General features: G+C 38.4%; 1 protein-coding gene across 10 annotated transcripts in view; it reads right to left on the reverse strand.

Moving 5' to 3' along the window:
* Positions 1-23,182, reverse strand: part of NRCAM (neuronal cell adhesion molecule) — a 146,199-nt gene that overhangs the window by 74,520 nt on the left and 48,497 nt on the right. For 8 of the 10 annotated variants that reach the window (XM_059847094.1, XM_059847093.1, XM_059847090.1 and 5 more), the window contains exon 3: positions 6,783-6,892. The exons of 1 other annotated variant lie outside the window; for it this stretch is intronic. The gene's annotated coding sequence lies outside the window, so the exon portion shown is untranslated. The remainder of the gene's footprint in view (positions 1-6,782; positions 6,893-23,182) is intronic. One more of the 10 variants, XM_059847084.1, reaches the window with a different exon arrangement.

Raw genomic sequence — 23,182 nt, forward strand, 5'->3', positions numbered from 1 at the left:
AAGGGCTGCAGGTAAGCCTGTAAATTCAGTCATGTGTCACAGACTTGAATCCTTAAAGCAGCCACTTAGAGTTGATTTTTAAAACACTGGAGCAAGGCTAATCTGTGCTTTTACAGTTGTCTTGCATATTCTCTGAAGGCCTATGTTGGATTTGGCCCTTTTGAGGATTTAAACAGAGCAGCACTTACTTTTTAGATCCTGTTTAGCTTAAATTATAAAACTGCTTTGGCTGGGGTGACTATAGACATGGCAAGCAAAACTGTGGATAGACCTCAAACAGGTAGGTAAGCCTAGTAAACTTGGCAAGTTTAGATGTCTCCAGAATCAGATCAGCATCTGAACAGCACTTTTGTACTGCAAATTTAAACAGATGTCTCAGTCTTCCTTCGGTCCTATCTGGTGTCCTAAACACTTGACTGGATTCAGATTTTTTTACCTTTTTAATCCCCTCACATAAAAATGATGGAATAGAACATAAAACTAATGGTATACTGACATCTATTTCAGCAGTCCTTTAGATTCATTACAGCCTGAACAAACACACATCATCTCTTATGCACGTATACATACTTCACTGTCTTTCAAAGACTTGGTTGAGATGTTTGAGTGTAACTTTGCAAATCTGCTGAAAACCATGAGTTTACAAAGGAGGGAGTGAAAATGCAACTTGCATCGATTTAGAGAGCTAGTTTGGCTTGAAGCAAATCACTAAATATGGGGATCAAAGAGAGGAAAGAATTCTGCTTGATCATTAAAATTCTCAGTAAGTTAGAAAGAATTCAGAGTAAGCGAGAGAAAATAAACTAAGAAAACCCATTTTTACAGCTCATGGATGGTAAAAACAGGTACCTAGATGATGGTATCATTAGGATAGTTCTTCACGCTTTGACACTTTTAGAGCATGCAAATGATCTTGTCGCTCTTTAAGTACAAATAATTCAGCACAAACATCAACAAGGAAAACATTTTCAAGTAGCCCATCTCTTTCCCTCTGAAAGGTTTTGCAACAGAATAAAACAGTGCTTATAAGAAAAAATATCAATGTATCATCAGCCTGCTTTGACAGCCATATCATAGTGAAGTGGTGAGTGAAGCCATACCCTGAGTGAAGACTCCCAGTTCAGTTCCTTGTAAATATGCAAAGAGAATGCTCAGCTGAAATACTCCCTGAAATATTAATTTCTTTACCTGGGAGATGTGATGAAATGGACTTTTTTTCTATTTTCCTAATTTTTTTCTACCCACCAGAATTCAGTGCAAGGGCTTCAGAGAGCTACCTAAGGAGAAGGTAATACACTCTGTATTACACTGGGTAATTATCTTCTTTGCATCCCTACAGCTAACCCCAAAAACACTGACTGTCCAGAAGTATTCCCGCAATCCTGGAGATACTCTTGAGAAAACCATGCTGTGCAAAAGAGCAGGATCTTCTTCACAGACAGGGCAACTCCCCCCTTGGGGAAATAGAGCAGAAACCACTAAAATTAGCATGAAATGCTGGAATAGTTATGCTAAAGAGGAGGTCACTCAGAATAGGGACATTGCCAGAAAAGGAGGACTAAGGCATTCTGTCAGATATAAAACTCTAACAAGTACATGAACAAAGGAGGGTAAACATCACAGAGGGAACAAACTGTACCAACCCCAGCTAGCTGCCCTGGGTACATTTTTTGGTGATGGGTGTTGGGAACTAGCCACCTATGTGCAATACCTGTTTAACAGGAAAAAGCTAGCCTCATTTAATTAAAAGTTTGCTCATTTAATTTTAAGTTATTCTGTTAAATTACAATTACAATTGTAATTTAACAGAATAATTGTAGGTGTAATTACAATTACACCTGTTATCTGCCCACCATTAAAAACTGAAATGAACAGAGAACTGTGATACAAACACTTCAGCACTATAGAAATATTCTTAGCTTTCTCTCTACAAGTGAGAGTTGATAATCTTCACAATTATTATAGCTGTGCAAATCAAGTCTGTTCCTGCTTTATACAGCACTAATTCATGCTGCCACTGCTCCCAACAGAATTATGTGAGACGTAAGTAAATGAACCAACTTATAATTTGTTTGCAGATATCACCAGTGTTGTGGTACACTTCATAACCAGGTCGCTACGCTCAGGAATGCTGCTGAGGAGCATATGTGCAGGGGTGAATTGTGTCCTAACAATGGTTAGAAAGAATTTGCCTATTTCAAGATTTTCTGAAAGTGATTTCTGAAGTGATTTTTACCACATCTTCAAATGAGCAACTCTAATTTCTCCTCACTCTCAAATAATTCATAACAACTCAGAAAGTTCTGATTAACTTCATCACCATCAGAAAACCTGCCTGCTGCAGCTGGACACCTCAATTCTATAAATAAAATAAAGCAGGAAAGATTGGAATTACAGTTGGGTTTGTTTTTTTTTCTGGCTGCCTTTGTTTTTCTTTTTTTTTTTTTTCCTGAACCTCTACCCAGCCCTAGTGAGGCCACATCTGGAGTGCTGTGTCCAGTTCTGGGCTCCTCAAGACAAGAGAGACATGGGAGTTCCTGGAGCAGGTCCCACAGAGGGAGACAAAGATGGTTAAAGGGCTAGAGCATCTCTTTTACATGTCAAGGCTGAGGGAGCTCAGCCTCCTCAGCCTTGAGAAGGGACAACTGAGAGGGGACTTCATCAGTGTCTGGAACTGGAAGTTCATGGAGCAGATCATCTTGAGTGCCATCATGTCACATACAGGACAACCAGGGGCTCAGGTCAGCCAACAGGGATTTAGGAAAAGCAGGTTCGGCTTGAGCCACCTGGGCTCCTTGTATGACAAGGTGACCCACTTAGTGGATGAAGGCTATGAATGTTGTCTACTAGACTTCAGTAAAGCCTTTGATATTGTTTCCCACAGTATTATCCTGGAGAAACTGGCTTCCCAGGACTTGAGTGGGCATACTCTTTGCTGAGTAAAAAGCCTGGCTGGATGGCTGGGCTCCGAGAGCAGAGGTGAATGGCAGTGAGTTGGCAGGCAGTCCCCAGTGGTGCTCCCCAGGGCTCAGTACTGGGGCTCATCCTGTTCAGTATCTTTATCAATGATCTGGACAATGGGATCAAGTGCACCCTCTGTGAGTTCGCAGGCAACACCAAGCTGGGTGGGAGCGTTGATCTGTTGGAAGGAAGGATGGAAGGATGGAAGGATGGATGGAAGGAAGGATGGAAGGAAGGAAGTGGCGGAAGGAAAGAAGGGGCGGAAGGAAGGAAGGGGCGGAAGGAAGGAAGGGGCGGAAGGAAGGAAGGGGCGGAAGGAAGGAAGGGGCGGAAGGAAGGAAGGGGCGGAAGGAAGGGGCGGAAGGAAGGGGCGGAAGGAAGGGGCGGAAGGAAGCGGCGGAAGGAAGGGGCGGAAGGAAGGGGCGGAAGGAAGCGGCGGAAGGAAGCGGCGGAAGGAAGCGGCGGAAGGAAGGCCCAGCAGAGGGATCTGGACAGGCTGGATTGATGGGCTGAGGCCAATGGCATAAAGTTCAACAAGGACAAGTGCCAGGTCCTGCTCTTGGGTCACAGCAACCCCAGGCAGTGCTACAGGCTGGGGGCAGATGGCTGGAAAATGGCCCAGTGGAAAAGAATGTGGGAGTTTAGACCAGCAGCCATTTGAACATGAGCCAGTGTGTGCCCAGGTGGCCAAGAAGGCCAATGGCACCTGGCCTGTATCAGCAATGGTGTGGCCAGCAGGACCAGGGCTGCGATCCTTCCCCTGTACTCAGCACTGGTGAAGCCGTACCTCTAATTCCATGTTCAATTTTGGTTCCCTCACTACAAGTAAGACATTGAGAGCCTGGAGTGTATCCAGAGAAGGGCTATGAGGCTGGTGAAGGGTCTGGAAGGCAGATCTGAGGCAATGAGGCTGCTGAAGGGTCTCGAGCACAGATGAGCTGAGGGAGCTAGGGCTGTTTAGCCTGAAGAAAAGCAGGCTGAAGTGGGACCTTATGAAAGGATGTGGATGCCATGGGACAGGGAGAGAGAAATGGCAAGCGTTTCTCACAGCAGCTTGTGAGAAATTTTAGGGACTTAGAAAGATGTGATAACCTATTGACTATAAACAACTTGCAGGTGCTGTTTTTCTACCTTGTTTTTCCGCTCCTCTCAAGGACAGTATGTGAGAAAGATGTTTCTGTTAGGTAGCCAATAGAATAGAATCTATCATACCACTCTATAAAAAACGCGCGGTTCTTTTGAATAAAGTTCTTCCTCGCCTTTGCTACGATCCTGCCTCTCGCCTGTTCCTGCCCCGACCTCGGCACGCGAGTGACAAAAGGAGGTTGTAACAAGGTGGAGGTTGGCCTCCTCGCCCAAGTAACACGAGATAGGACAAGAGGAAATTGCCTCAAGTTGTGCCAGGGGAGGTTTAGATTGGATATTAGAAAAAATTTCTTCACTGCAAAGGCAGCCAAGCACTGGAACAGACTGCCCAGAGAAGTGGTTTATTCACCATGCCTGGAGGTATTTAAAAGACATGTACATGTGGCACTTTGGGACACAGTTTAGTGGCAGACTTGACTGTGCTGTATTAATGGCTGGATGTGATGATTTTAGAGGTCATTTCCAACCTAAGTCATTCAGTGATACTATTATTCTGTAAAAATGAACATTTTCAGTTCAGAGCAGGGTAAGTATCTTGGATCAAAACTTTGGAAGCACAGATGACATTTTGGATGAACCAGCATTGCACCTGTTATTACTTCCCCACACAGTCTACTGTTATCCAGAAAGCTTTCCATTTATTACTATATTTTTCTTCTTGTTTAGAAGATGTGATTTTAGCCAGTTTTACTGACACTGACTATTAAACCACACCTGCTCAAATGGATAGACCCATGTTGTTATGTTATTTTAGTGGGAAGACTTCAAATAAAAGACACTAGCTTACTAGAATTCATATTTTTAGTATTTATCCTTCCTTTTGCCAGTGTTATTCAATTAAATCTGTGACTGGCTTCATCTGGAGTAATTAAATCTTGGTTTGATTAAGAAGTGTTCTTTCTTTGCTGCAGCTGATTCTGCTAACTTTCTGTTCTCCAGCCATTTTCTTGTATCTTCATTATCAAAGGCCAAGAAAAGAGAATTTATTCAAAAACATAAATGAATGTCTATTTTTATGCATTTCACATTTATGTAAATGTGAACAATTTCTCTGCTAATATGATGTTAAAGGATTAGTATGGCTTTAAATGAATGTATTTTTTAGTTTAATGTCTCAAAAATAAAACCCGGCGGCTTAATTCTCACAATACATCTTACATCTCTAATAGAGTTTTAGAACATCATTAAAAACCTGAAACCTAAGTGGGATGTGCTAACCTACATTTTCATGCTGTTGCTCTTTCATTTGAAATACATTTTATATGTTAAGAATATTTTCAACTTCTTATTTAAAAGAATCAGAGAAGGCATTTAACACCACTGAAATAACGTAATTTCAGGTACAATTTAAGCAAGCAAAATAGAACAAAGCAAGTAACTAGAGCCTGAGTATGCCTTTTTATGAAATCATTAATTTAAACCTTAAGGGTAAAAAAAGCTCATTTATTCATCAAGAAGTTAATCCAGCTTGTTCCCTAACTAGGAACATTTTTTTCTTTTTTTTTTTTTTTGTATGTCTATGCTATTCATTAATGAAACAAAAAATTTCACCCAGGACTTCAGATCTATTATGTAAGTAAACATTACACTTTGATGTAAAAATTTACATTGTTCACAGAATCATTTGAACTTCACATTCGTATTACCACTGAAGAGATAAAGGGAGTTTCTTTCATATTGCCATGTTCACTACGATTTTCTTTGACTTTTTAAAACTAATTTATCCTTTACATCAAAATCTCAAATGCAAACAGCACACATTGCAAGAGCAGTATTTTCTTCTGTGTAAATTAAGCCCATCACAGTTCTGCACAGTAACACCAATGGATACAAAAAGCTTTTCTCCATTAGAAGTATTCTCTCTCTCATATGAATACTATTCTAAGCATATATGATATCCTCCCACGAAATACTAAATATTGAATTACAGAAAGATTCTTCAAGGTGAAGGAAAAAAAAAAACATTGCAAGATGAAAACACAGTACAAAATCCAAAAACAGCAAAAAAAAAAATTCTTGAAATTCTGTCATTAGTATTTCAAAAGCACTTCACAACTTGTAAACCAGATTGCAAATTGGTACTAGTAGACTGATAAGCATATTATTGTATCCACAATAGAGAGTGAGTACATTTAATGATTCAAAAATGAAAAGAGCTTATTTACATATATACATATAGAGTATTTGTATTGCACAATGAGGCTTCTAAAGTAATACCTGCTTGTTATGACAGTAAGTCTAGGCAGAGAAACAAGGTAGCACTGACATAAATTGAATTCCTATTTCGTGAAAAGGCACTGGTTTATAATTATTTATACATCTTCCTTCTAAACCACCATTTTTTCCAAAGGAAGGTTATTTGCTCAATTTCTAGACATACACAAAAAATGAAAATCTAATTTCTCTCCAATTACCCAGGTACACTGAGAGCAATTTCTCACAGCACAACTATTAAAAATTATTTCATTCAATTTCGCCAGCTCTAATCTTTTTTCAAGTTGTAACATCTAATGCACCTTTTTTCATGCAAATGCAGTATCAAATATGAACACTTCAGAAATAAAAACTCAAGAAACTTTAACAGTGAAGACATCTTAAAAGTGAAAATAAATCACTCCTCATTAACTTCGATAACTTCAAACACTTGGCTACGCTTTATAGTTTTTATAAATTACCTTACTCTTTGAGGCAATTTTCAGTCAATCCAGTCATAGTTAGAATAACAGTGCATCAAGGCAGCTTGTCAGTTAGACCCTTCTCCTTCACACATCTTGAAATATTGATCCTTCAAAGAAAATACAAAGGACTGTTCACTCAACTCTCAAGCAACACCTGCAGGTAATACAGCCATATTAACATAACACTGTTTAGGATTTCAGCACATAAAGAATGAAAAATTGCTATAAATCAACATTAAAGGCCAAAATTATTTTCTCAGACATGCTAATTTGAATTGAGAGAGAAGCTGTTGTCCCAGGATTTTTAATTTTACATTAAATTGCCTTACTGCTTATACACCAGAGAAACTGTAATATAACTAAGACCAGAAAGTAGTCTTTAATCTTTAATATATAATTAAATTTTGGTGGTTTTTCAATTTATCCAGAGATTTAGTACTTCTAAAAACTGTGCTTTGTTGTATTCATTTTAATCAAATGTTATTTTAATTGGGTCTGTAAGGACATGTAGAAACTACTGCACCATAGGGAAGAAAGTAATTTTTGATCTTCTATTCTCACATCTCTGAAACCAGCCAGGTTTGCAGTCTCACCTTTAACTTCCCTTCAGGCATTATTCCCTAGGGTTCCACAGCTTCAATTCCCAGTTCAGATTTGCTCAAAAGAATAATGTGTCTCAAAGCAGTACTTCTGGAAATCAAAACATATGGAAATGGGGATGTCTGACCAGATTTTCCATATGATCTATGGGAAGAAGTTGAAACCTAAGGTAGGGCTCCTGGGAAATGCTTCACAGACCACGTGGACATAGCACAAACAAAAAGGCAGCTCTACCCACCAGGTAGGTTCGTGATGTTTATCAAGGTGCCACCATATGAGCACACTACAGAACTGGAGGCCCTCCTTCCAAAAAGGAGCAAGAAACCAAGACAAGACCCTCCTTAGATAAGCAGTTGTGAATGGACTGCATCCCTCCTGCACCCCATCCTCTTAACCCTGACTTCTCCTAAGCACCATTCCTTCTAGAAGGCAGAAAGGGGCTGCCTTGACTTCCTTCACAAAACCTGTAAGCTAGGCAGCACCACCAGACTGACAGAAAAGCTATTCTCCACACTGCTGAGTGCAGCCATCTGTGCTGAGAAAGGGTGATGGGAAATAAAGCCCAACATGGGAAAAAACCTTCATCAGACCTTGAATAAGAACAGTCTACCTCATACTGAAGAAGAGGGTTTGAAGCATGGCTTTTCTTACAGTCAGAATAATAAAATAATAAATCAATAATGCACTCACACAGAAATTAGTTACAATAGCTAAGACTGGCTGGCAAATCCAGGCTGCAAAATTAGGGCAGCCCTTCTCCTAGTCCTCCATCTTTCCTTACAGGAACTTGACTCAAGCTGTTTCACTGCAATCATTTGAGAAGTAGTTCATCAGTTTCTAGCCTAAACAACAAGTTAAATTCATAACTATATTCTACAATTCAGTTAGGTTCAAATTTTCCAGGCAGCATTTAACTTGAAATTAAAAGCTTTCCTTCCTGTCAGAGTCATATTTAAGGCAACAAATCAACTTTCATCTCTAAATGCATGAAAACAATGTTTCTCATTCAAGACAGAAAAAATATTTCTTCTAAGGATGGGAGTGTGGGAAATGTGTTGGGGTTTTCTTTTGTTGGGGTTTTGCACTGATTTTTATACAGAACGGGATCAAATTTATGAAAGGGGTTATATCACGTTGACTGCCTGTGCAGCAGTCACTAGACAGCAATGAGCAAAGAAACCATTGCAAGATTCCTCTTCCCAGAGAAAAAAAAGCAGAAAACAGGCATCAACATATTTAGGGATTTTCAGCAGGACATATGAATACTTTTCCTATAAACCTGAATAGCAGAAAAAGGAAAAAAATCTGTGTCTCCTTTAAAGAGTCATATCTTAAAGAGTTTTGGTTTTCTCACATACGAAATGTAAGTGGAACACAAAGGCAACCACATCACTGTTTTAAAAATGTGTACAAGTTATCACAGTGCATCACAGGGATCTCTGCATTCATACTCATGTTGCATTTTTAACTTCACAACTCATTCAGGAGTTGGTTTCTTTAAAAAGGAGTCACTTGGAAGCATTGTTCATGAAATCATGGAAGAAGGCAAAGATGAAATAAGATCTTTTCTCACTCTTCTTTCATCTTGATAGTAAGTTCCCAGCATAAGGCTGGGTCCAACCAATTAAATGCATTTTCACATATAATGTTTGCTGCTGGGTTTTTGCCAGGTAAGATAATAAATTTCTGCTTAATTAAACCACATTCCCTTTTTTTCCACAGCCACTGATAATCTTGGCTATTTTCAATGCTGCAAGATGTATTCACATCAGTATATGCTGGGAAAAGTATGATACACCTTTTGTTTAATGTCAAAAACCAGTATTTCCAGACATAAAATCAAGATTGGCATGACCAAGACTCTCTGAACTTCACACATAAGCTTTCTCACATATTTAATCAGAGAAAGTTTACCCTAAGTCATTACGGTGGTTTGGCAGAGAAATTGAATGTCATGGGGAAAACAGAAAGAGGAAGGAAAGACTCAAATATTTAAAATGGACAGAAGTGTATTTAAACTATTATTTCAACAAAAGGATCTACTTCAGTGTATTCGATTCAAGACACCTGCACCAAAAAAATTCCCCAGTTCAAAAACCTGAGTTCAGAAAACAAATAAAAGTAAATCTGAATGAACTTGACTGCTGGGTCTATAAATGAACTCATCTATGCAACTGGTTTTGCTACTATAAAAGCATTTAGGGCCAGGTTAGAATAGTAGTTTCTCCTTTATTTGCCAGCAATCAGTGTAATTTCTTGATCATTGAAGTTCTTTATCAGAAGGTACTTTCAGTACTTAAATCTTTCATATACCCTAAACAATTCCTGGTATGAAAAAAGGAAGGTTCACAGACTTGAACAATGACTTTTCTTTGGGTGGCTGGGTGGAGTCACAGAATTATGTAGGGAAGTTATTTCCACAAATTAAAATAGAACCTTTGTGTCTGTGTGAAGGGGTGGAATTAGGGCCACCCATTCACTGGCTATACTCCCTTCTTTTGGCAAGAACAGAACTTAGTGGTCTCTCCAGCATCTCCTTTTATTTAAATGAAAAAGCTGGTACTTTATTTAAGGGTGGATTTTCCCACTAGACTTGCTCTGATCTAAACAGAAGTAGCTGTCAAGAAGATATTAAGAGGTCCTGAGCTCTTCTGCTCCTTACTGTAAGCTCCTGCCCTCTTCCCTCACATTTAAGAACTGTAGCATCCTGAGAGAGCTACATCAGTTTATTGATCCAAAAGACAGCAAACCTCTGCAAGAAAAGATTAGGTTTTGACATGACAGGGATTTCCTCAAAGGAACTATCTCTTTGGGATAACAGCCTGAAATTAAACAAGGTAAAGCAACATGTGAAACTGTATCCCCAGCCTAAGTCGTCATGGATGTGAGGTGAATGCAATACTGACATATTCCCATCTCTCTATGCTGACTCTGTTCCTTCCTAGTTAAGCATTGGCAAGGAATACTCTGCAAAGCCAAGGACAATTCAGTCTGAAGTAGAGTTAAACATCTGAAAATAGATATGAAATATTAATTTTAAGAAAATCAAATAAAGATCCTAGTATCTCTGACTTAATCCATCTCAGTGAACAGTGAGTCAGTAACATCCACTGATTTTTCAAATCACTACCAAGTACATAAAAGTTAAAATATGTTCCTCAAAGACAGCCTCCCAAAATAGGCTTTCTTTTCACTTACTTTGCTATGGCAAGAACTTCACAGAATTGCAGACTTACTGCTTTTCCCAAGGAATTCTGTCACAGTCTTCAAATTTTGTTTATGCTTGGCTTTTTCATTCAGACTAATCAGCCATCCAGTATTTTGAACAGCTGATTATTCTGAATGACTTTCATTCAGACATTCTTTTCCCTGACCTTCAGCAAGGACACAGTTTCTCCACATGTCTGGGATTCACAGCCATACTTTCTTTTTAAACTGCTTTGCACTATAGCATCCCATCTCCTTCCAGATTGCAAAACCTTCAGGTTTAAATACATTCAACTGCTGGATGTCACAAACAATCCTACACTACTCCTAAAATGAAAAATCCTGTACTAAAATTTCTATCTCAGAAAAAACTGACTTCAGTTGTAACAATTTGGCTAAAAAGAGCACTAACTTGGACTGAGTTCTACTTTATTTATATTACTTCACATGCACAGAATTGTACTATTCTCAGCAGAATTTCTTCTGAAGCACACGGGGAAGAAGAGAAGAGAATTGGGTCTCCTGCCTTCACATACTTCCTGTGACACGTCTGTATCACAGGAGCAGAGCAGCTAATAAAGTCCATACTGATTTTTCTCTCACCATGTCTCAGACACTTTTCATAAGATGACAGATGCATTCAGAAATTTCACTGTACATTTTTATTATAAAACACTGACATTTTATTTTCCCCATCTTTATGATTCAAAGCATGTCTTTGTATTTCTTTCTAATGAGTTGCAGCATTGCTCCTAGTGTAGGCTGTTAGATATGTGAATTTTTAATTCTGAAGTGAAGCAATATATTCTGCAGAGTCTGTAAGTCATATAAAACAGAATGTCAAGCCTTTATTGGATTTCCCTGACTGAGTTTTACATCCACTGACCTTTTAAATCGTACTTGAATAAATTAGAGTATTTGGCTTATCGGGAATAAAATAATTCAAGGAAGTGTAGGCAACTACCATACACCAATGTATGCAGTTTCCTGCAAAATAATTCTAACATAGTATCATCCTTCACATACATTTAACAGAATGTATTTTATAAATAGCATAAATTTTGTATCTGAAGGCTTTTATTTCTAAAGATAGAAAAATTATGACTAAGACACTCGATCATATCTGAGAAGCTGTGGCAGCCCTGTTAAGTTCTCACTGACTGGAAAGGAGGAGATATAACCCTCACTTTTACAAAAGGAAAGAAAGGAAAACCCAGGGAACCAGAGGCCGGTCAGTCTCACCTCAGTGCTTGAGGTGAAGAGTAGAATCTCCAGGAAAGAATACTGAGACACATGGATGGTAAGGAGGTGATTGGTGACAGTCAACATGGTTTCACTAAGAGAAAACTGTGCCAAACACTGACAAACAATAGGATGACAGCATCAATGGATAAGGGAAGAGCAACTGACATCATCTCCCTGGATTTGTGTGAAGCATTTGACACTGTCCTGCACGACATCCTTGTCCCTAAACTGGAGATAAATGGATTTGATGGATGGACCACTCAGTGGATAAGGAGTTGGCTGGATGCCACATTCAGAGAGTTGTGGTCAATGACTCAATATCCAAGTGGAGACCAGTGACAAGTGGTGTACCTCAGGGGTCAGTGCTGGGACCAGGACCATGTCACATCTTTGTCAGTGACATGGACAGTGGCATCCAGTGCACCTCAGCAGGTTTGCTGGTGACACCAAGCTCTGTGGTGTGGTCAGCATGCTGGAGGGAAGGGATGACACCCAGAGGGACCTTCACAGGATTGAGGGGTGGGTCTGTGAAAACCTCATGAAGTTCCACAAGGCCAAGTGCAAGGTCCTGGTCAGGGCAAGCCCAATCACAAGTAAAGGCTGGGCAGAGAACAGACTGAGCAGGCCTGAAGAGGTCTTGGGTGTGTTGAAAAGCTCAGCATGACCTGGCAATGGGTACTTGCAGCCCAGAAAGTCAAACGTGTCCTGGGCTGCATGAAAGCAGTGTGGGCAGCAGGGCAAGGGAAGTGATTCCCCCCTATTATTCTGCCCTCATGAGACCCCACCTGGAGGGCTACATCCAGGGCTGGTGTCCCCAACACAAGAAAGATGTGCCTCTGTTGGAACAAGTCCAGAGGATGGTAACTAAGATGATCAGAGGGCTGGAGCACCTCTCCTATGAAGACAGGCTGAGAGAATTGGGATTGCTCAACCTGAAGAAGAGAAGGCTCCAGGGAGACTTACAGGTTCCCCAAAAGGGGCCTTAAAGAAAGCTGGAGAGGGACTCTATAAGGGCAAGGATAAACAGGACAAGAGGGAGAGACTTTAAACTGGAAGAAGGTAGGTTTATATTGTATATTAGGAAGCTATTCTTTACTGTGAAGAAGAACTGGAACAGGTTGCCCAGAGAAAGTGTGGATGTCCCATCCCTTAAGTGTTCAGGGAGAGGCAGGATGGGGCTTTGAGCAACCTGGTCTAGTGTAAAGTGTCCCTGTACATGGACCTTTCCAACCCAAACCATTCTATTATTCTATAAAAATTATGGTATAAGTGATAAAGTTATGAACATTACATACTTATAAAATTAATAATATATGTATATATATATATATATATATATATACACACATATGCACACATACACATACAAAAATAATATTTAGTCAATCCTGTCACAAATTAGAGCTATATTTCTCAACATAATGAGAATTTGCTGCTCTGATGAGTACACTTCTTTAAAAACCACCCTGACTGCAATTTCTGTGCTCACTGAATCTTAAATACTTCTGGCACACCACAGCTTTTCCATTTGCACACTAGTTTGCAAATTATATCATTGTTACCCAATAGTCAAATCAACTATCGAAAAGGAATATGAAAAAATATATTTAAGGTATTAATGGAAAAGGGATGCAAAGAAAGACAGATCATTGACAGAAAATTTGTTAGGTTAATACAATATTCTGGAATGTGACAAAGAGGGAGAATTAACCCAACATTCTCCATTAGAACTCATTGAGCTAAGATCAGAATTTAAAATCTATTTTTGTCAAATAACTAAACTGTGTGCCATGTTAAAGAAAAGCTCATAGGAGAATAAAGATTTGCAGAAGATTCTGGCTACTTATTTCATTTTAACTGTTGTTATCCTTTACGACGAAAAAAAAGAAAAAATGAACTTCCAAAACAGTAAAAGAAGACAAATACTGTTTTTGACATGAATGCTGGCCAAGAGGCATCCCACTGTGTAGGTTATTCCAAAAAGGAGATTTTAAAACCACATTTAATTAATCTATGGGAGTCCAATGTGACATTCTTTCAAAAATTAATCCAGTGCTATTTTTGTGCTCAAAGCTTCACGGTCTTTTCAGGCAGCACCCTGGTGGAGCAGCTCACTGCCTCCACTTTGCCCAGGCCACTGACACTTTTCAGGTTCTGTTTAAGCTTCTCCCTCTCTTTCAGCATTGTCAGTGAGAACACACATGCCAGCTGTCATCTTTTCAAATCTGTAGGAATCCTTTATTTGTTTGGAGGTTTCTCTGTAGAGAAATAGACGAATGTTTCTGAGTGGAAAAGCATTTATCTCAGTTTAGCTTTGTCAAGACAAACAGAGTAGCTAAGTCAGTCTATCAGCATCAGGAAGCTCCATCTCATAACAATAAATAATCATTTATTTTGTTCTCTAAAGGTGGACAGGTACTTTAGACATGAAAGAAGTACTGCATGCATTCCTAACAATAATAGAAGGATGTCAATGGGCACATGAACTTTTGTAGGAAGTTTTCTACTAAGCTAGTTGTAGGTTTAAAGGTGCTGTACTCAGAAATTCAAAATTAGATTACACACGATCTTACTGACTACAGAATGCAATGAAAAGCACGTTAACCTTTCTTGATGGAAGAAAGCACATTTCTTGTACAGAGGTTCTGGCAGTGACAGTAGGTAGACCCTTTTCTTTTGCCACTTGACAGAGTACACTGCAGTAGGTAGACACAAAAGAGACTTTCTACTGTTCCCAGAGAGTCTGCCCATCCTTTTTCCTACACTATCATGATTTGCTTTAAAGGAATTACAAAACAAAAGCATTTTGTGAGTAATTAATGGATTCAAATTTTTTTTGTATTTTGCCAGGCAGAATATTCAATTTCTTCTGTTATCTTGCCATTAGATTAGGTCAGTAATTTATTTAAAAATCTCGAGTATAAATTTTAACACAAGAAGGATATATCATCTTTCAAAACAGTTTTTTTTCCTTTTTAATTCATGTCTGCTTTGGTGGCATTTCAAAAACTAATGAATTTACAGACAGACGACTAGATGACAGATTTCAAAGAACTGTTTTTGCTTTCTGTGGCTAAACATTTGATGGTTTTCTTTCAGAAATGTGTTTCCTGAAAAACACTTCATAGAAATTCAACAAAAAGAAAAAGAATTTATGCTCAAAAGCTGTAAAAGCCAAAACCATATGAACTGTAATTATTTTAGAATCTAAGTGGCCATCAACTTTTGTATATCCCAGTCTTTATTGTTTTGTTCTAGAACTGTACACTGTCATTATCTATTCTTTCAGCAGTATTAAAAGGCTTTACAAACTGCTGATACTCAGTCATTTACTCTCTGGTGAAGCCAGAGAGCTTTAAAACATTATGGGACCACATCACATATCAAAAGTCACTTAGCTTCTGCAAAAGAGGGTTCCTGATGCCAGACAGATTACATTATTGAGCTGTTACAGTACTCAGATCTGCTAATTTTTAGAAGGCCCACGAGAGTTCATGAATCCCAAAACAAAACCAAAAGCCTCTGTGGGATACATGAGATTATGATTTCCTCAGCATGCATTATTTAACAATGTTTCTGCTTTGGATTCCACAAATCCCATATAGATTAACCATTTAATAAAAGCCTGAAAATGCAGATGCTCCACAGATGCTTTTGCAATGTAATAGTCTATTTCACAAAAGACTTACAAGGGTTGCAGAAAAAGGCATAATTTTCTCATATCACAAAATGAGACTCCACCTTTTGAAACAGAGGGAATGCAATCCCTAGTGTTTAATTAGAAGTCTGAATTCACCTACTACTTTGTACTATTCTTGCACTGATCCCAAGTGAATGCCAAGTGATGTTTTCCCCTCTGATGATAGTGCCCACACAGCTACATTATAGTGTCAGTGAGATTTTACCTCAGTTCTGTTGAAAGCTGAGGTCCTTCTTCCTGCCTTTGTCTAACAAGTTTAGGGTCAGAACTTTCAGTTTTCTATCCTTAGATGTACACAGGATAAGAGAGTTTAATAGGAAAAGCAAAACCCATGCAAAGCACAGAAAGGAATTAATTCACTGCTCTGCAATGTTCAGCCATCCCCAGGAGGGCTCCATCAGGTGTAATGGTTACTGGGGAGAACAAACACCATCCTTCCAAATACTCCCTCCCTTCCTCCTCCTTCCCCCCTCTGCCTATACTGAGCATGATGCCATTTGGAATCTCCCGTTGGTCAGCTGGGGTCACCTGTCCTGGCTGCATCTCCTCCCAACCTCCCAAGCAGTTCCAATTTCCTGGCAGAACAAGAAGCAGAAAAGGCCTTGGGTCTGTGTAAGCCCTGCTCATCAGTACCAAAAACATCTCTATGATACCATCACTGCATTCAGCACAAATCCAACAGACAGACCCATACTGTCTCTGTGAAAAAAATGAACTTTCTCCAAGCCAGATCAGACCACAATATGTCACAGAAAGCTTTCCATAGCCCATCATGGCCACTCTCCTTTCAAAGTAATTACGCAGAAAAAAGCACAGTCACCTTTGTATGGATCTACCTACTTGTGTAGACTAGTACAGATGAAGAGAGCTTCAAGAAATCAACTAGAGAAGTAAATTAAATATTCTGAACCTAATTCTATCAGTTTTCATATATCACCAAGAATGCAACCTCACCACAGACACCCAAAGGTAATGAATTATATCCTAACTTAGTAATGTCAATAGGAATTCTGCTGCTAAGTTCAATTAGACATGAATGCATCCAAAACAAATAAGGTTATCACCTGGATAAGTAGAAGTAACAAAGGAGCTACATAACCTGGTACAAAATGGGTTCCTCCTGGAGACAAAATGGAAGGTGTGCGGAACCAATGTGATATAAATTTAGGAGTGGAGTACAGGTCAATCAATCAGCTTTCCTGAGGTCTGTGAGAAGAAAGCAGGGTGCAACAGAGTGCCTGAGATCAAAGGTGCTGTGCAACCATATCTCACAGGCTTCACAGAGAAGCCACTGTCAGACACAACATGTCACTGTACCAGGCAGACAAGGATGGTAACTGCACACACAACAGAGATAACTGCTGACACCTGTCGAGGTACAGTGCACACACAACATATTGCCCTACAGCCTGTTTGGGACCTAAGCCTGTGCTCTTTGTAACCTTTCTCTCACAGGCTCACTTCTTGTACAATACCTCTTCTTGAAGCTCTCCTGAAGACAAGACCTACAGCAGGGCCCTCCACTGAACAACAGGTGTGGGAGAAGAGCTGAACCTTCCCAAGAGAAGATGTGCTACTGCAGCTGCAAGAACAACCATGGGTGCAGGAACATTTACTGCTACAATCTGCAACTCAGTGTTTGTAGAGTTGTTTATTTGTACTTTTCCAGGGAAGAAAACCTTGGTTTTGACTGGTTAGGTCATTCAATGCTGGACCCTATGGAACTCAGGGATATGTAATGACTTGAGAACAAACAAGCTGAGAAGATTAAATACTGTATACACGAGACTCAAGATCCTACTTGAACACCTTGGACCAAATCCAGAAACAACAGACACAGGTTTTCAAGCACTGAACACCATAAGAAGAGTAATCCACATTGCTGGTTTGGGCATCTTTGTCCCCTATTATACTGAACACAAAAGACACATTTTTGCATAGTGTTCAAACATCTAGTTATCTCAGTGAGGAAATACCTACCTAGACAACAGATACTAATGGAAGTTTTTGAATTCTTTCTCCTGAGTTTAAAATACTATTATATCAGCATAGAACCAGAAAAGAGAACTGCAAACTTTTTGTGCAGTGATGAGAACACATAATGACTTTGAATATGGAAAAAGGATGCAGCAACATTTTGCACATTAGTTTGGTAGAATCACAGCAATAATCACAGAATATGCTGAGTTGGAAGGTACCCATTAGGATCATCAAGTCCAACTCTTGGCCTTGCACAGGACAGTCCCAAGAATCCCACAATGTGCCTGAAGTGTTGTTTAAATGCTTCTTGAACTCTGACAGGCTGGTGCTGTGACCACCTCCATAGGGAGCCTGTTCCAGTGCTCATATAGCTACAGAGTAGGAGGAAAACTGTATAGTAGGCCTTTAGCATTTCATATTTAAGATAGCAAAAGGCCCTAATCATGAGACTCTCAGGAGCTTCTATTACTCTATAAGCTGGGACTCTGCACTCAAGAAAAACCTAACTGCTTTTATGAAGTACAGCAAAGAAGTTTTAGTAATAAGGAGTACACTGTGTGTCAGACTCCAGGTATCATCTTGTGTAGGGCTGCCCTCTAATAGGAACCTCTGATACATCAGTTTCTGGTTTGTGGAAGCTGTTTCTGGTCTTTATGAGTGCTCTGTCCCACTTGCTAAAGAGCAGACTCTTACAAGGTGCTTGTGAGGAGAATAAAACTAAGAATTCTTCTTGTACCTTTAAGTGAAACAGTTCCATCAATGAAAATTATCTTGCATCAATAACAAATCCTCCTGCAGCTTCATACGGGTTATCTGTACAATTTTTGGAACAGCAGTATGAAGAATCAACTATCAAAATCCTCTTCATAACTTACTTCTTAGATACACAAGCAAATAAGCATCAAACACCTTGGAAGAACTACTTTGGTTTTAAAAAGAACAGGCATCGATCCAGTTTCCTTATAGTTAATGCATAAGCTATTCATCACTTTCCTGCATCAATTCCAAAAAGAAATCAAAAAATGCTCCATCAGCTTTTCTTGACTTGGGTTAATTTTCAACTGCCTAAACAAAGGATACTTCCGTAGTGAGCAAATTTGTTTTACTAAAGCTTTGTATTAAAAGCTTACTTATAAACTAAGTTAAAAGCTGACAGCCACATCCAGGTGAAAATGCTGAGAATCCCAATCGTATTTTACACCAGGTAGTGTTTTGTGGGAACTGTGTAAGGAAAGAAACAAGATTCAAATGTAAATGTAGAGAAATAACTCTTTTATAGTTCCCATAAATCCTACAACCACTTTAATATCTGCAGGCGTCATGAATATTTTGTGTCTTTCCAGCATTTTATATCAACTAATATAATTCATGAAGATATCACTTTTCCACATTTCTGAACCACCTCATTGTTCTGGAAAGGATCCCAGAGGCCCAAAACCTACAAACTACTGTCTACTCTTTCAACAGCAAACACTCTACTACCTGAATCAATGAGAAATGGAGAAGTGTCGTGAAAAAAAATGTTAAAATAAATGGTAGCAAACTTAATCCATTTAATTTGCATGAACTGAAGCTGTCAGATTCTTCAGGGCTCTGCAAGCAGTCCAAGGCAACTAATACTCTTTGGATGAATGGTTGCTTTATGCTATTCCACACCATCATTCAATACAGTGTTCTACTTCATAACTTTTACAACTACTTGAATGACATTAATAGGTGGAAGCAGATCATCCTTCTGCAGTCTGCTGTTCCAGATGTGAAGGATTCAATGCCTTCCAAACCTGTGTGGCCTGAGAGCTGCTGGAGAAACCTGTGTGAACACACTTGAGCTAGTAGAAAGACCTGACAGTTAGTGGGAGGTTATTTAATATATACCTACAGGGTTTAAATCTTCTTGCAACATTTTTCTCTTTTCTTTGGCTGGAAAACATCCACTCCTGCCAGCCAAAGATCCATTTTCCTTTGAAGTACTTCCTGGGAATTTAATGGCCCAGTAAATTGCCAACATAACTTCCAAGGCGTAGATCAGCCCTGAGACTCCCAGGGAAACAGCCTGAAATTCATCTTTCCACAGTCAGCAGGGAGGGCAGAGTTGCCATTCAGTCATAAAAATCAATATCTGAATGGATGAAATTTACTAAGTAAATACAGCCATATACAGGAAGAGGAAGCTCTCACCATTCTCAGTGGAATCTGACATTCTACTGGAACAGTACTTTTGAGAACTGAGATATTCAGATAATTAGTGTCCAACTACATTAGCAATACAACTAAAGTTTTTCCTGTCTGAATATGTGTCTTCTTAGAAATTTAAACTTTTGCAGTTATTCAGCCCCCTTATGCAGTTCTTCCATTCTTGGCAGGTCCTCCAAATTGACTATGTTGCACACATTTCAGGTCAGCAAGGTTCAAATGACTTCACATAAGAAATATAGTGAAGAGGAACATGAAGTTAGCAAAATAGCAATTTTTTTTTTTTTAAGTAACTGAAACAATTGTAGAGACTCACATTCAAAATAAATGATTGTCAATAGTGAAACAAAAAGACTCTCTCACAAGACAGAAAATATGGAGGTTAAACCAGAATCATTTATTTTAAAAGAAAACTACAAATAATTTCAGCAAAAATCCTAAAAGTGCAGACTTAATTTCACTGTACTGTTTTATATGACTCATGCAGTTCTGGAAACTATATTATCTGTCAGGAAAATGTAAACTGAGGTACCACTGAGATGCAGTAATGCCTAGCATAGAATGAATTATTCATTTAGGGTTTGTTGTTTGGAAACAAGTCCTCTACCAAAAAAAAGGTTTATGCTAGACTACCGGCTGTTAATCACTCATGACACATTTTATTATTAATATTTTAGTGAATATTCTTTAAATTTTCAATTCAGAAAAATCAAGACTTTTATACACAAGATACTCAGGCTAATGGTGCTGGAATACATCATCATGAAGGGTTAACTTTAATGGCATTATTTCAGTCTTAAATAAAAATAAGACTTAGGAATTGTAGTGAAGCGAAATTGTTATTATAAGCTGAAGCACATGTGATGCATATTTGGAGTGCACCAACAGTGCTCCCTCTGTTCACAAAAACAAGCCAGAGATACCAGAGGTGCTTCTCCTCTGTCCCTGATGAGCTTCTGAATTGCAAATAGGCCAAATTCCTCTACTGAAGAAGCAAAGAGCCTCATGGAAAACTGTCCTGAGATCAGGCCCCAACCCCATCCTCCTCTGAAGACAATAGGGGTCACTGAGGAATTAATTCTGGGTGACATACACAGTGTCCTGCTGGGAGCAGCGAGGGCCATAAAGAATAAATGCAGCTTCTACCTGGCTACTCTGAACAATTCTGCAAGCTTCAGAAAGTTGTTTCAGTTTACTCAGAAAAAACTGAGGCTCTGAAATCATAAGCAATTCCAATCCCAGTGAAGGGCTGGTATTTTTTCATAGAGATTTATCAACAAAACATAGTTCAGAATTTGAAGACTGCAGCAAAATCATGATTAAAGCCCATTCAGTGGAACAATTACTAGTATTTTCAGCAGTAAATTACTTTCTATCCATTCTGTGCCTTTCCCTGGTGCTACTATATGGTTCTGATACAGGAGAACTAACTGACATAGAAATTCATTGGGAAATTAAGAGAAGGGAGAAATTAGTTACTACACACTATTTGCCTTATTCATTCTACCTAAAGCACAGATCAAGATTTGCTAGCATATTACATGCTTAGAAATAAATCCCCACATTCCAGACACCTCTCTATGTACTACAAATCTGTAACACTGATAACATGAACATTTTGTTGCATAGAACATGTAGCTAAATCAATAACACACAAGTGACTTTGCTGTCTTAATGCTTTTAGAATATTAATTCCTTGATAGAAATAGAAAAAAAATTAAAATTAAGAACTACATTGTATCAGTCACTTAAATATTCACATACCTTTAGACATAATACAGTCCTGCTGCAAAACACTAGAAGAATATTCAGATAATGAAAGGGTCATTTAGACTCTGCAAAACAACATCAGCCTTCAGCAAAGGCTGAAGCCTCCAGATATTAAAATGCACAACATTTTCCGCCTTCATTCCATCCATTACATTTTTCGGGTGCTCAAATCTATCCAGATTATCCCATAATATTATGTATGCTGATTATATTTTCTAACTCCTCAAAAATTTACAGTAGAAACAATAAACTGTGTGTTTTTTTCCTTTATTATAGACAGCAATAAAAATAGTGATTTAAAACCCAACAGTGATTTAAAACCCAATTTATCACTCTCTGTGTTGAACTGTTACCCTTTGTCCTTTATGTTTTGCTGTAATCCCTTCCAGGAGTCTTTTCCTAAATGATTTTGTAAGTTCATCTTTTGTGTCATACAGTATCTGTGTCTAAATTGTGTCAGATTTAAAAACTTTACTGTTTCAATACCTCTTCTCTATTTTCCCTCCATGCTTCTTTATAAAACAAAGGTACACCCAAGCTATTGAAGTATAAACTAAGCAAGAACTAGATGCAATTTAGGAGTTGTCTTGTAATCAAAGCAGAATCAGCTACAGAGAGTACTGTCAACTTCGGAAGCTTTTGGTACTCTTTCTAACTAGTGATACACTCAGAAAATGCTTGATTGAATATTTAGAAGTGGGTAATAGACTTCATAACATTTAAAATGCTTTTAATTGTTGCTGTTAGTGATCCAGAAAGTTTCAAACTAATAAAACTTGGTTTAATGTTTCTTTTATTTTCTTTACCATCCCTCCCCTATTAACATTATTTAAAAAAAAAAAGTTATAAAATGTTTCTTTATAGCATTTTTATTGCATGTACAGGAAAGCACTCAAATTTGCAGTGATGTAGGAATACCACAGAAGTCATCACCCAAAATTCTTGTAAAATGAGCATGCATCAGTAGCTGAGAAACTCAGTATTATCAGTGGCTGAGAAACTCAGAAAATTCACAACTTACACACTGTCCTTTGTTAATATACTGAAAAAACACATAGCAAGACATCTAAAAAAGGAACAAGTGATTAAAGAGGTCCACTTAATTTACTCTGTATATGAGGAAATCAGAGATTATGAAGTGAGAAAAAAAGCTGGGCAAAACCCTAATGTTTTATATGAACACCAAAATGATCCTAGACACCACACACCTACTGCATTCGGGCAGTCTTCAGTAGAACTAGAGTGGCTGTGATCCCTACCTGAGTTACAGCTACTTCTGTTAAAACTGTTTTTAGCTGTAAACAAATGTATGAAACATATTGGTTTATTAACAATAAATGAAAGCCTTGTGAGATATTTTTAACATATATAAATTCCACAAATTAGAATAGAAGAGTTCTCTTTCTAGACCCTTCCATTTTCCAATCTGTTAAAAATGTCTCTGATTTCTAGAGATAACTTCTGTAATGTAAAATGCTTACATTTTGATTCTTGAATTTGGAGCTCTCTTCATCCTTTCTTTGCTGATGTTAGGAAACTAGATTACTGAAATATGTCCCTCTTTTTTCCAGACAATTTCTCATATCAAGTTTCTTAAATTTAACTAGATGATATTCCAGCCTTGTTAGAATGAGAGTATTTTTCACAATAAAATTTTATGAGGAATAATGTAAACATGAAAAATTGTACTTCCGTTACTATA

Source organism: Haemorhous mexicanus, chromosome 5 (genome assembly GCF_027477595.1).
Source record: "Haemorhous mexicanus isolate bHaeMex1 chromosome 5, bHaeMex1.pri, whole genome shotgun sequence".
In the NCBI taxonomy this organism is placed as follows: Eukaryota; Metazoa; Chordata; class Aves; order Passeriformes; family Fringillidae; genus Haemorhous; species Haemorhous mexicanus.